Genomic DNA, 13988 nt, shown 5'->3' with positions numbered 1-13988 from the left:
GAATCTAGACACAATTCAGTAGGTAATGCCTAATCAGTGTCAATATGTCCACTTCCTATAGCTTCAAAGGGATGTTTACTTAATTGGGTAAATGATTAAGACTGTCAAAAGTATAGGATAAAAGACAGAGGACAGAACAAGGAAAAGGAGGGAAGAGCACAAAAGAAAGGAGAGAAAGGGGAAGAGAGTCCCTTGTTCAAGATCATCCCAAAAAACCTCTGGAAGTAAGAATCTGAAACTTTTTAAGGAACTTGAAGTTCCTGAATAAAGAATCCCTCAGTTTAAAACTGCCTCTCTGATAATAGAGAGATAGGCTCCCATTTGTTTTGTGGCCTCTGTGTTAGAGAGAGAGATTTCATCTTAGTTTGTATTTATTTCTATTTAGTTTAGAAGGTAGCTTATCTCTTCTTTGGCATTATTAAACCAAGTGTTCCTGAATCATTATTCTTTTCACTAAAGCTGTACCAGAGAACAAAGAATTAATATGCCTCAAACTAAACCAGCTGCTCAGAAATATTCCTGGAGATAACCTTACTAGTTGGGGGTTAAGATTATTTTATTAATTGACTAATCTGCGCAGTCATTTTCTGTGATGTTCTGAATTTCATTACCTCCTATTTGTAACAATATGCAATGAGACATTGAAAGGTAAAGCTACATCAGCATCTGCTGTAAGAGTTCAGGTGGGTAGCTGCGTCAGCATGCATAGGCTGCAAAGGAACAAGTAATAGGCTTATTCCATGCTGAAAAGAGAAGAAAGGAAACACAATGTTTCGGCTGTGTAGCCTTCTTCAGGTGTCTGGACACAAAAAACGTAGAGATAACAGTAGAGAGAAAGTTACACAAAATAAATATATGCTTTTGTCTCATTCAATACTCATTCAAAGTAACTATATTTTTACTCTAATTTCTTGCCCTGCAGGAGGCAACTGGTTGAGAGGTCGGATTGGAAAGATTTCCACTTCATAAACGATGAATGTGTAACCTGCCACGGAGCACGTTATCACAAGTTTCTGTCTGTAAGTTTCATGCAGTCTTTCTGAGGCCTCTCATTTAAGGAATGTTAGAAATTCTTAACTGGAAACGATATCAGTTAGCATTTGTTGCATTTTATTTTGTAAAACAACAAATAAGACCAAATACCCATTTTATAGAGAGGCTGGTGCATCACTAAGGGAACTGAACCATGGTCTCACTTAGTACAGTATATTTAAGAATTCATTGGTCAGAAAGAAACAAAACTCCTATAACATTGGGAAAGAGGCCAGTGCTTTCTCATTTCTTTGTGTTAGTAACCCAACATCCTCAACCCACAAAATGCTATAAACATAATGTCAACTAAAGAATATCATCTTCTTAATGTGATATGACCCAATTCAAAGATCATCATAAACACTTCTCACACATCATATCCCACACTTTTTAATTATTTTTAATAATAATATTATTTTTTGTTGAAGTCACCACTTAATTCTTTTTAAAGAAGGCTTCTTATGCAATGACACAAACAGAGGATTTGTAATGCTGTGTTAATATAATTCAAGGTTTCCTAGATCAAGTTCAAAATTCTCCTGAGTGAAACACAAGTTATTCAATGTTTTTACTATTTTAATGGCAGCACTTGAGTCCAAAAAATGCAGATAGATTTAATCACACCATAGGATATTAAATAATGTAATTCTTCTTTCTTGTGATAGCATGGCATTTACCCTTAGTATATAAAAACAGGCTTTTATTTCATCCTTTTGTTTGCACCTTGACACAAAGAGCTACTAAAATTCAAATGGAAAAGAGTTTAAAAAATCTATTTAAAATGTTTTTGCTAGATTATCTGCCTTCCTGGGTATACTGTATACTTTGTGTTACAATGAAAATGTCACAGAACTGGAGTGAAGTACAATAGTAATTCACATTCTTTTGATTATTCATGATGTTTGTTTTGTGTGAATGTTGTACAGAATTGTCAGTAACCAAGAAATACCAAGCATACCCTTAGGCAAACCAATATTATAAATAATTATCCCTTGCTGACACTTGATAGCTCCTTCAAGGTCAGTTGTGTTGTTAACAGTTATTATAATAATTAGACAAGACATGTATCCTGGAAACTTTTAGCTAAGGGCTAATATGTTTTATGCATGCACTGATGACATCATCATAGAGCTTTGATGTTCACTTGTAAAGTACTGTAGGAGAAAGTTAAAAAAAATATTTTGAAACTGTATGTGCAACTCCATTTAAAAAATACACATGAGGGATTTCCGGAAAAGGTCACATCGAATTGTCATTCTTGGCTTAGAATCTATTGTGGTGATAATAGTAACTAAATCAGGTCAGAGCAATATTTGACAAATATGTATTATTATCTGTTCCTGAGTACACAGTATATGTATGAATAAAAATCCTGTATTCTATCTCATAACATAAATACACACATAGCCCTTAATTTAAACAATTTGATAGAGTGACATTATGAATTTAAATTTTAAAGAGGAACAGAAGACAAATCAACTGTATGGTTTGACAGTACACATAGGATATTAGTTGGGGAAATTAATATCAAAGGAACACAAGATCTTCTGCCATTAATTGTTGATGGAAACAGTCCAATTCAAGACCTGCCATATGACAGCTGCCACTCCATTCATGTTTTCAATAGCAAATGACAACAAAACAGACGTTTACTGCTCTGGTGAAAGAGATGAATATCAGAAGTTTAAATTGATGTTAATTTAAATGTGAAAATGGTCCATGAGAAAACTTCTGTGGCTTCAAACTACAATTTGTGAAATTTCAAACTCATGTCAACATTTGTAAGAGATTACTTACAAAGTTATCAATTTTAAATAAATAATACTATAATATTAGATACTGTGAACATTGTTTGCTTCCAGTTCAAAATGAGCAGTGAATACCATACTACTGATACCATCAGTTTCAAACTGGTATTTACATATTATTTGTAAGAAATCAACAAAACATTGAGTATTGAATACAGCACTTGTACATGTTGATTTTACAGTCATTAAATAGGAAAAGTTGTGTAACAGAACTGAACTTGAACTTGAACTTGAACTTTTTTGCCATATGTAACCGGAAGTCTCTCGATTGTAAAACAAGTGTAAAAAACAAAACAAAGTGCAAACAGTGCATCAAGACAATGTACAAACAAACAATAGACAATGTGCAAGTAAACATGTAGACAGTTTGAATGTAAACAATACAGACGTGTACATTAAGGAATCTGTCCTCAGGTTTGTTCCAAGCATGAATACTTGTTATAATGATTGTGTCCTAAAGAAGCAGTTAATATGTCAAACATCAGACATTCTCAATTTTGCTGACATCAGAAAAAAAAACTTTTTCATAAACTCTTGAAAGAAATAATTAACTTTTACCACACCAAATCAAATTTCTGTACCTTTGATCTATTAGTGAGTGACAGTTACCAAGGACAAATTATATTATTACACATTAATAATAATCTTTATTTTTTACCACAGCATCTGTAGTATATTATTAAGTGGAGCATTTCAATACAACAGTTAAGAATCAGGACAATAATGACCCCAGGATTCCTGACCTTGGTTCTTGGACCAAACTAAGAGCTGATATACTGTATTTGTGGAGTTTAATTAGAGAGTGTCACGCCCTCTGCAGCCAGAGGGCGCTCCTTCTCTGTCCTGCCTCTCATTTCCGGTTCTTTGCTGTCCTTCCGGTGTTTCTCTCTCTCTGGGGCTATATATTTCTGGGTCTTTCAGTCTGCCTTTGCTCAGCATTGTCGTTTGGATGTCCTGAGACCCGCCTAGAACCAGGTCGCCCCACGTCTGCTACCTGAGGGCATAGGTTTCTAACCCCCGTCTTGCCGCTACGCATAGGGTCTTTACGCTCTCCTGCCATTCTTCGGTTTGTCCTTTTCCACATCCGTGACAGAGAGCCAACCAATTTAACTTCAGTCATGACAGAGTTCAAATTTAAAACTTTTGGTTGCATCCATTTTTAACATAACCTTAGCAGTTTGACTAGACAATATCAGCACAGAAATTATGTTATCAGGATAGAAATGAAAGATTATACCATGCCACATTATAACGTGTTATTAGCTTGTTACATTGCAAGTGAGTTTTAATTAAATATATATATATATCTCATTCCATTCACAAGTCATTCAGGGAGTAATTTAATGCTGAAGCTTTGTTCCTCCTCAAGAAGTATTGGTTTTGCTAAAGATATACGTTACATATGCAGTATAATGATTAATGAATAAAGGGGGTGACACCTGGAAAGTCTTCTATAGATTTTCTGGTACGGTGGATTCTATTTGGTCCAAATGTGAGACAGTTTAGGTTTGCTTTTTTGTGAGCAAAAGGGTCTGTTCTGGTACATTTTACATTGCTTTTCAGATGGTGGTTAGTGTTCTCTTGTGCATCTTAAGGTCAAAGAGCAGTGGTTCTATATAGATTCCTAGTGATAAATGCATATTTGATCTAACTAAACAAAATGCTCACTTTCTAAATCTATTGATCAATATGGGGCCCTTTAACTTTTCAGAAAATCTCTCTTGATGTTATTGATAAACATTGACAGCAGGTTTTTCATCAGCAAGCGAAAGGGAAATAATGCGGAGAAAGTTCAATTGAACATGTGTTCAATGGCCTTTGTAGATAATGGTCCACATTACTTGCACTACATTAAAATGTAATAAGTGGTAACATTACTTTGACACCAGTCTATTCCACTATAGTATAACAAAAAACAGAACATTCAATGGGTTCTAAGGACAAGCAGTACCTCAGCAATATAGAATGCCACCTTTATTAATACAAGCAGTTATGAAGGAAAGCAGGCACGTAATGCACACTGCCCCTGCAGTACCCAGACTCACAGTGGGTGGGAGTCCATGCATTTTTACTACCACTTCCCAAAAAAAAGACAAGAAAAGTGACTTCTAAGCAGAGAAATTCCTGAACATGGAAGAGAACCCACTTTGCTCAAGTTCACCGGAAGTCTTCAACACACACCCACTCTCTCACACAGACCCCTGGGTGCTGCAGGATAGCAGGTCCAGATCTCCTTTCCTGACAGCACTCCACAGCATTCTCACCATTCTGAAAAATAGACACACATGGTAAAAGGAAATGGATATTTACAATGTCCTTTCAATGTTTTCAGCACTCTGTATCCATTACAATGTTAAACATTGGCACGGTTTCTCTTGGGTTTAGAATGAAGTCCAGATTATTTTTAAAATATTGACAATCTGCAAAAAAAAATGTTTTCCTGCTTTCGGGTGAACACACTATTTTAATAGGAGGCATTCTAAAAATCTTTTATCCTTAATGTTAACTACACCTTGAAACCCACATTCACGGAGTAGTCATTTGGCAAAACGTTTAATCGGTGTTGGGCTACAGATATTCTTCTTCTCTCTGTGTAAAACAATTTTTGTGTTCGCGAGGTGCTGTTGTACACAAAAAATGCAAGTCCATTCATACCACAACTGAAGGAGAATAATTTAGATAAAGGATTTCATCAAAGCGCGTTACATGTATAAAGAGATCCATAACACCTGTCACTAAAGTACCACACCTGTCAGATAGAGAAATGAGAAATTACTTCACTATTTAAACTGAAGGGCTGAAGGGGGAGTTTTAGGTAGGCCAGATTGTGCCAACTCAGACTGCAATTTAGTAAGGACACCAGGGTTAACCTAAAAAGCGCCAAGGAATCTGTAATGACTGGGTAAGCAGAACCCTGGTTTAAGATCTCATATGAAGGGTAGATTCTCTTATTGCAGAGTGTCCCTGATCACCTTAATGGGGCATTGGTTTAGCCAATTTTGTTTTGACAGAAACTACCTGGTTTTCCTTGGAGGAGTCCCGTCCCAGTACTGACCTGGCCAAACGTTTTTTATTGTGATCAGCTTTTATAAAATCGGAAACCCCATCCATCTATTTTCGAACTGCTTTATCCAATTTAGGGTTACAGGGGACCAGGAGCCTAACCTGGGAAAAAAATGGGCACAAGGCAGGAAACACCCTGGTTGTGACACCAGCCAGACACCAACACAGACACACACACCAGGGCCAATTTTCCCAGAAGCTGGTCCACCTACCAGATTGTTTTTGGGCTGTGGGAGGATACCAGAGCACCCGGAGGAAACCTACATGTACATGAGGAGGACATACAAACTCCATGCAGACAAGCACCCCAGGTTCAGAATCGAACCCAGGGCATCAGGGCTGCCAAGCAGCAATGCTTGATGCAAACCACAGTGCCACTGTGCCCCCTCTAAATTAGAAATTAAAAAAAACAAGAAATGAACATGCAAACAATGACAAAATTCCCCCATTATCCCTTTCCCCAACCATGAATAAACCCCTTTCCCACCTTTCTTAAAACTCACTCTGTCCAAGATGGCCAGTCCCAGAGATCCCCTAAAACAACTCAACAACTAGAGGATGATAGAGGAACCAGCAATGCTTTTATGTTTTCTACACTTGCCTCCCAGAGACATCGAATTTCTTCCTGGGCACCAAAAACCCAAACCAGGTCCAGCCTTGAGTACTTCGGAGGTCAAGTGAGGTAATGGGCTACACAGTGGTGATACTGCACCCACAAATAGTGTCACAGTGGACAAAATGTCTTCCATTATTATATCTTTCTCAGCAATTTTCAGTTAAAATCCAACAAACTTTAAAAATGTTTTCAGCAGCTTCTGCAAACATGAGCCGATCAAAACAAATGGCTAGGACTGAATGTCCTTCGCCTGTATTGGAAAACACAACTATCAAAACAATTAAAAAACATTATCTCTTATACTTAATTTGAGTTCTTATTTTGAGTTATCTAATTCATAGACACAAAAAATAACCTAAATCTTAACTTAAGTTTTACATAATGACCTAGATTGTCTGAATAAGATTTCATAAACATAATAAAAATTGAACACACCTAAATATGTTATTTCAGTCCTTCTCAGCTGAGAATTTTGTTCATGTATGTTGACTCTCTCAGTTTCTAATGATAATTATAATTTTTGAACTATCTGATGACAAAATATAGCTTTAAAGGCTTTTGAAAGGGATCTCTAAACATTTCAGTTCATTTTTTTCCCCACGCATTTACTAATGCTTATGAAATGTTAAAAATCAATCATTTCAAATGTCTTTGACATTAGATGGGCTCATTTGAATATGTGAGTCATAGCTTACTTAGTATTAAATATAAAGTAATGAGTTTGATGTTTTTGGGGTGATTAAGGCTGGAAACTCAACTTTTCTTTTCAACGAGTTCAACACTCTTTCAAATCTCTTTCACCCTTGATTCCTTCCTGTTGACAGGCTGAAGTTCCACCTCAGATAAAGCAGATAAAAGGCCACAGTCTTTGCATGTAGGCAGCTTCAGTTTAAACTAATGCCCCTTGGGTTCTGTGAAGGTTAATAGACTTGGCATGACACTTCAAGTCAACATCAGAAAGCTTTTTAGTGGTCAGAAATGTTAACAAGTGTGGAACACGTCTCTACCAGAAAGCAGAGCTAATATGGGACAATCAATGTGAGTGACAGCATGACTGCTGTTTGTTAGCAAATGGAACTGCCTGGCATTTCTGAGGTCAGGGGTTCTGCTGTACTGACATGAAATAGAACATTTAAAAAAAAGCCAAAATTCCTAAGAGCTTTGTAATGACACTAGAGATAGAAATCTTCAATGTGGGTCCAATGTTGGGTCCATTATGTGGAGGGCTTCACACCCCAATACATTGCACAGTGAAGTAAATATAAATGTATAATCTTGATTGATTTTGTAGGTTGGCCATGAAAGTTGCACATTTATCTTTCTGCCACACTTACAGATGCAAGCCGTTTAACATGCAAATAGGTCCTAATACAGTTTTAACCCTTTTTCCTCAAACTGAATTGAAAAAAATCACTTGAGACATAATTCACCTTAATCATATTTTCTCTGTCAAGCTGGGTAAGAACATTGAAATGAAAAAATCACCGATAACTGGCAACACTTTCTGCTTCCACTAGTGTTTACTTTTTCACTGATTTCCAAACTAAGCTTTACAAGGATCAAAGACATTAAGATGTCAAGACGGTTGGCACTTGAAGTATTTTCACTTGGCACGTCTTACTACACCCATGCCAGGAGAACACCTCTCACGCCATCCATAGAGGATGGGTATATATACTGCATATAATCGGAGAGTGTCTGGACTGGAGTAGGTGACGCTCTTCCGGTATCATTCCTGTAAAGTTCTGCAGCCACCTCTACCAACAAGCTGCCAGTAATGATGAACTTCTGCCAGCTGCCACAGCAAATTTTCAAAACAATAAAAACTTGAGTGGATTCATGTCTCCATTAAACAACTAAAAAGCTGCTAATTAAAAAACAAGGCTTTTCACTGAAGATCTCAGCCATGAGTGTTTTGCCTCATTAATCTCTAAAGCCTGTTTTACAAGTTATACTTCCACTCACTAATTCCATTCAACTTGAATGTCAGGCCTGCAGTTTACCAATGCTGTGCTGTTGTGTAAATATAGTTGCTCATTTATTTTTGCCAGTTATTGAATGCAACAGAATGAGCATATATGTTGTGTATAGTACTAAATATTTAAAATAATTATTGATAACAATGATAAATAAAACATGCCACACCCAGAGGACAACAAATAACTTTTGGCTAAGCTGGGATCAAGTAAAGATGCAGGGGCTGTTCATTGTGTTTTAAAGGGAGCTATGATGCTGGTAAATAAGCACTAAAATACAGAATGCTGACAATGCATTACAGGCACATTAATTTTCTTCCTAGAATTCCATTAACTGATACCAATTTTATGGATAAAATATCCTGTTTTGTGCCATTACATTTCTCCCACATTACTAGAGTAAAATGACATGCCCAAGCTGGAGAGCACTAAGTCCATGAACCCATTTGATCAGAAATTATGCAGCAGCCTTGCTTTTAAAGCCATTAGTGTTGCCAGGAGTTACTATGGTTGGGCTTGGCCTAGTACTCAATTTAACTTTATACTAAGTCATCCAGATAAAATCCCTAAGGTGCTTTTCTAAAGATTAAAGACATCATTGCTTCAGACTTCAAATTTATTTAATTTACTATCTAATTTCCATGTTTAAGCAATCTCCACTCCACAGCAAGGTGCTTGGTTCTTGGAATGAATTTAAATATCTCAGAACATTTCAGTTTTATTGTTTTCTTTTATTTTTCTTTTTACTGCCTCCTCTAAATTGAATTATTCAAAAAATGGGTTTATGGGGTATTTTGCGGCTTTTTCACAATCCAGATAAAAGGCCCATCTATATTAGTTATAATGTGGATAATGTCTGTAATAGGTCATCTGTAAACGTGTCCTGTGAAGATCTATAAGTCTATGTTCCTTTGTTAAAAATAAATAAATTATATTTAAAGACATTATGGCTATATTTTTTTTGTAAAATAATCTCTTACTAACATGATACAGAATAATGCAACGTGATGTACATGTTTTAATTATTTAATATATTCAGGAAAAGTGTCTTCCTTGACAACAACCATCATCCACTGTGAGACATTATTAAAACACTCAGCAAAGGTCATCCAAGTAAACACTATTTCAGATGTTTTACATTATAATCCCATTACTAATGAAGTCAAACCTGGCAGCTCAAAGTCATTGAAAAAGAAAAGGCCAAAATGTATGGAACTGATGCCTGTTTTCGCTGACAAGATTTCTTTATTTTTCTGAAAGCTGGTTTTAAAATGGCTGGTTTTTACATGGGAAATGCTGTGGTTTGGATATCACTCCTTTTTTAGTTACAAGCCTGGGAGCCATGGGGAGCATTAGCACGACATGAAAAAGAAAATATGCTGCATCCTTTGAGCTTATCTGAATTTGCAAAAAAACAAAACAATTCTTAAATAATGCAAATTAAAAGCACCTGAAAATAGATTTGAACATGTGCTGTCCCAAGCACTTTAATCATGCATACACAGTCTAAATATACTAAACCACTGCTGTGGTAATCAAAATGCATATTTGATTCTTTTCAGATTCTAGATACCCCTAGTGGTTTTAAGAATTAAACCTGAAACAAAATGAAATTCCTGCACAGCGTTCAGTGTTGTAATCAGGCAGTTCTCATTACAGGTGTTTCTGTATAACATGAGATGCCTGTATGTTATTGACTCTCTGTATAAATTGTCATTTGCCCTAAACTCAATAATGAGAAGAAGAACACTAAATTCAGATCACTCTTTTGAATTCTTTTCACTGGCAGATAGTGAACTGCCAAAGCTCTTTTGGCTTTGAGGATGACCAGACATCATGTACTGAAGAATGGTGTTTTTTTTATTTATTCAATAAAAAACTGTAAGTTGAGGAGGGCACACAAAACACCTCTCCCTTCCTCAAACTTGTGGACAGGACAAGGGTAATGTAAAAGTGTTTAGATCATTTTGGTCAAATGAGAACTGAGACACATCAGCATTTAAAACAGCTCAGCAATACTTTAGATGTGCTTCAGTCATTTACCCCTACGCACATTCATCCTGCACTCGAACTAGGACAGATACATTTATGCACATATCATTTTAAGATGCTGAAAGGGTTTAGAAATGTACAGTAACCCATATTTCAAGTATTTATGATGGAAATCCAATTTATTAAATGGAAATCCACCTGACTAATCTGTTTGTGAAACTATTAGAAAAACATTGTTCCTCATTGCCTCTTACGTATGAGATAATTATCTACTAATGTGATTGTACAATATGTGTGTACAGCAGAAACCACCAAGGGTTCATTATGTTCTTTGCAACATCACCTTTGTGCTGGTAATTAATGACCATTTTCTTGACCAGCACAATTTTAATTAATTAATGAATTATCAAGGGAGCTCAGTTAGAAGCTCATTTAGGTGCTCTGTTGTTGGTTGTTAACGGTAACTTCACTGTAAACTGTAATTGTAACCTCTTTATTTCACCTCTCAGGTATTGTTTCAGGCCTTTTATTTATTTCAGAATGGTCATCACACTGACCTGCAGTATCCTAACTTGCCAGTTGCTAACCCAATCAAGCAATTGTATATTAATGTCAAACACCAACTGATGTACTGTAGTGCCAGTCTGTATCATGCCCTTTGTAAACTTGTGTCTGAGCTAATGGAGGACACACCAGATATTGACCACACAAGCAGGGGTGTCTGATTGATTGCACAGTGTGACTCATAACATTACTTTCAAAGTCTGTTGTCAGAAATACCCCACATACAACTATAACCACAAATAAAGTAAACCAGGCTTTATCCTGTCAGGTATTCAATTTTTTATTTTGAGACTGTTTCTAAAATTTTCCAACGTGGATCCAGAGACAAAATATTAAAAAGCGTTTGTTTTTACCAGATGTTGGCAATGTAAGGTTTGTAACAATTGGTTTTAAATAGACAACATACTTTAGCAAGCTATTCCTGGTAAATAAATAGCCTTTTACAAGTATCACGTTGCAGTTAAGTAACTCCAGAAGGTAAACCCCACATGTGGTGTTTGCTGTTAAAAACCAATTGCGTATTGATTAAACAGGGCTGCTTTCTATTCTTGAGTGAAGCCTTATTTTCAGAAGGTGTTTTGACTGTCACGTACACATGATGAATAGCTGTGAGGACATTAGTAGACTCAGTCATTGTGCTGAAGTCACGGCAGCCTATTATTCTAAAAGAAGCAAGCGGTTGCTGTTACCTCCCTCATTAAGGCAATTGTCACCAGTGTGTCACATCCACACATGTCAGACTGATTCATGTCATAGATGACCCTCATAGGAACTTGTGTTGGGACACGCAGACCTTGGTTCCCTTTGGTTGTAAGAATGTCTGGCTCAGCAAAGCCCACAGCAGTTTGTCACTATATTTATCCTTTTGACTCCCCAGTCAAATCTGAAATGGCTTGTCTTTTGAGCTGATATGCTGTCTCAACAGTTGCCCATGCTAATTTATGAGATATGATATCCAGGTGGCAGGGTGACACAGTGGTTAGCATTGGTGCCTTGCAGTGCTGATGCCCTCAGTTCACTTCCTGGGCTGCTATCTGTATGGAATTTGTATGTTTTCCCTGACATGGTGTCAAGACAGCACATGATAACTATGGGCTTTTCTTCATCTAAAGAGATACAGTCCTTCTTTTAACGAAGGTATTTTCTTGTCTTTATCACTGGGCAACATAAACTGAAACCTAAAGCAGTCTGATGGGTTTAATTTGAATTTTAAATACTGCGGAAACTGTTTTGTGCCCTACAGAGAAAGTAAACTGTGAGCCATATCCTCATTATGGAGACTCCTTATGGTCCATATTAGAAAATGTAGCACCTCTAATAAAAATTGTATTTGTAATTCTATCAAAATAAACAAGAAAAACCTTTCAGCCAAACCAAACAATTCAGCCCCCCGCAGGATCCAATGTACTTAAACACTGACAGACTGCTTAGTACAGTATGAGTTCCTCTCTGGATTTCTTCTTTTCTCGGTCTAGTGCAAGTGGGTTTGTCTTGAGAAATAAAATGTTGGATTCAAGATCCAAAATACTTATAAGGATTTACAGTACTACACTACCAAAAGGCCACACATCAGCTTGACAAGGTTGTATTTTAGAAGAAATATACTGTAGATATTCTTGGTTAGAAAGCAGCAGAAAACATATGGAATTCTTGCAGAAAAATAGCCTGTAAGACAAGCTAAAGTAAATATGAAGTAGATGTCTTGTGAGTCTGACCTCGCTATGATAATGAATTGTTTTGACACGCAGTGTTGGGGATGCAAAGCACAATCACCCTGCCATTTGTAAGAATCTCACAGAGAACCAGCAATTCCCTTCAACACACTTTCTAAATTCCACAGTAATTATGAATAGCCTGCATTAGGCATCATACAAAAGACACACTAATTGTCTTTCAGTATTCTCCAAAATCACCAATAGATCAAATCAAAAACTGAAGAAGCTGAATTCCACTGTTATGAATCTGAAGATAATTTAATATAAGAACATAAGAAAGGTTATGAACAAGAGAAGGCTATTTGGATCACCTGGCCGTTTGGCAGAAATGACATTTTGAGAACAGGACATTACTTGGTTATCCGAGGCTTCATTTAGAGGTCAAGGTTTTGAGTTCTCCGTATTTGATTGACAGCTCACCAGTGGGAATACTTCTTCAAGCTTAGTGCACATGACATGCAGCATTGATTTCTTGTTTTTCATGTCAGAAATGTTCTCTTCAATAAATTCTATTTTTCTTATCGCATTTCCCAATACAATGATCTCAGATTATGCCTCATTTGCTATCACCCTTCCTTGCCCCCAGTTCAATAAAGTGTTCCTCGTACACTACACGCAGAGATAAATAGTAAATAAGTGAATTGAACAAACTTTTATCCCTGAAAGAACCATGGTGCATGTATCCGCATTTTACTTTTAAACCTATATTTTTGCCCTCATCTTAATCCTTTGTCAGCCTGTGAATACTTCTTTCTCTTTTCTGTCAACATTTATTAGATGAGTGACTAACATAAAATCTCTATAGTCTGCCTGCCTCTTCCAATTAATTTCATGAAGTATAATGACGATCTTAATGACAGTTTTTCACAAAGCATATTTTCATCAGTACTTAATTGATGGGTTTTTCCTGACAATGTTCTTGTCAATGCTGAAGTCTTGACCTTCTCCAGCTGCATGTAAGATCAATAAAAAGGCAGGTTGTCTGTTCCTCCTGTGTGGCTAGTCAACCAAACTTTCATGTTTTATTTCATGTCACACAGTGCCTTCTCATCTGTCATCAAAATTGTTTGTCAATTAATTACTGTCCGGCATCACAGCTTTTTATTACAAGTGTTTTAGAAGGTTTTAGTGACTTTGTTACAGAGAAAACTGATTTTACAGCCAGCTTTTTGATTGCTTTCTTTTTCCACCTTATATAATTCATGACATGTTATCTGATCTC

This window comes from Lepisosteus platostomus, chromosome 4 (assembly GCF_059453375.1).
Source record: "Lepisosteus platostomus isolate fLepPlt1 chromosome 4, fLepPlt1.hap1, whole genome shotgun sequence".
NCBI classification, from domain to species: Eukaryota; Metazoa; Chordata; class Actinopteri; order Semionotiformes; family Lepisosteidae; genus Lepisosteus; species Lepisosteus platostomus.
This window is presented reverse-complemented; position numbering follows the sequence as displayed.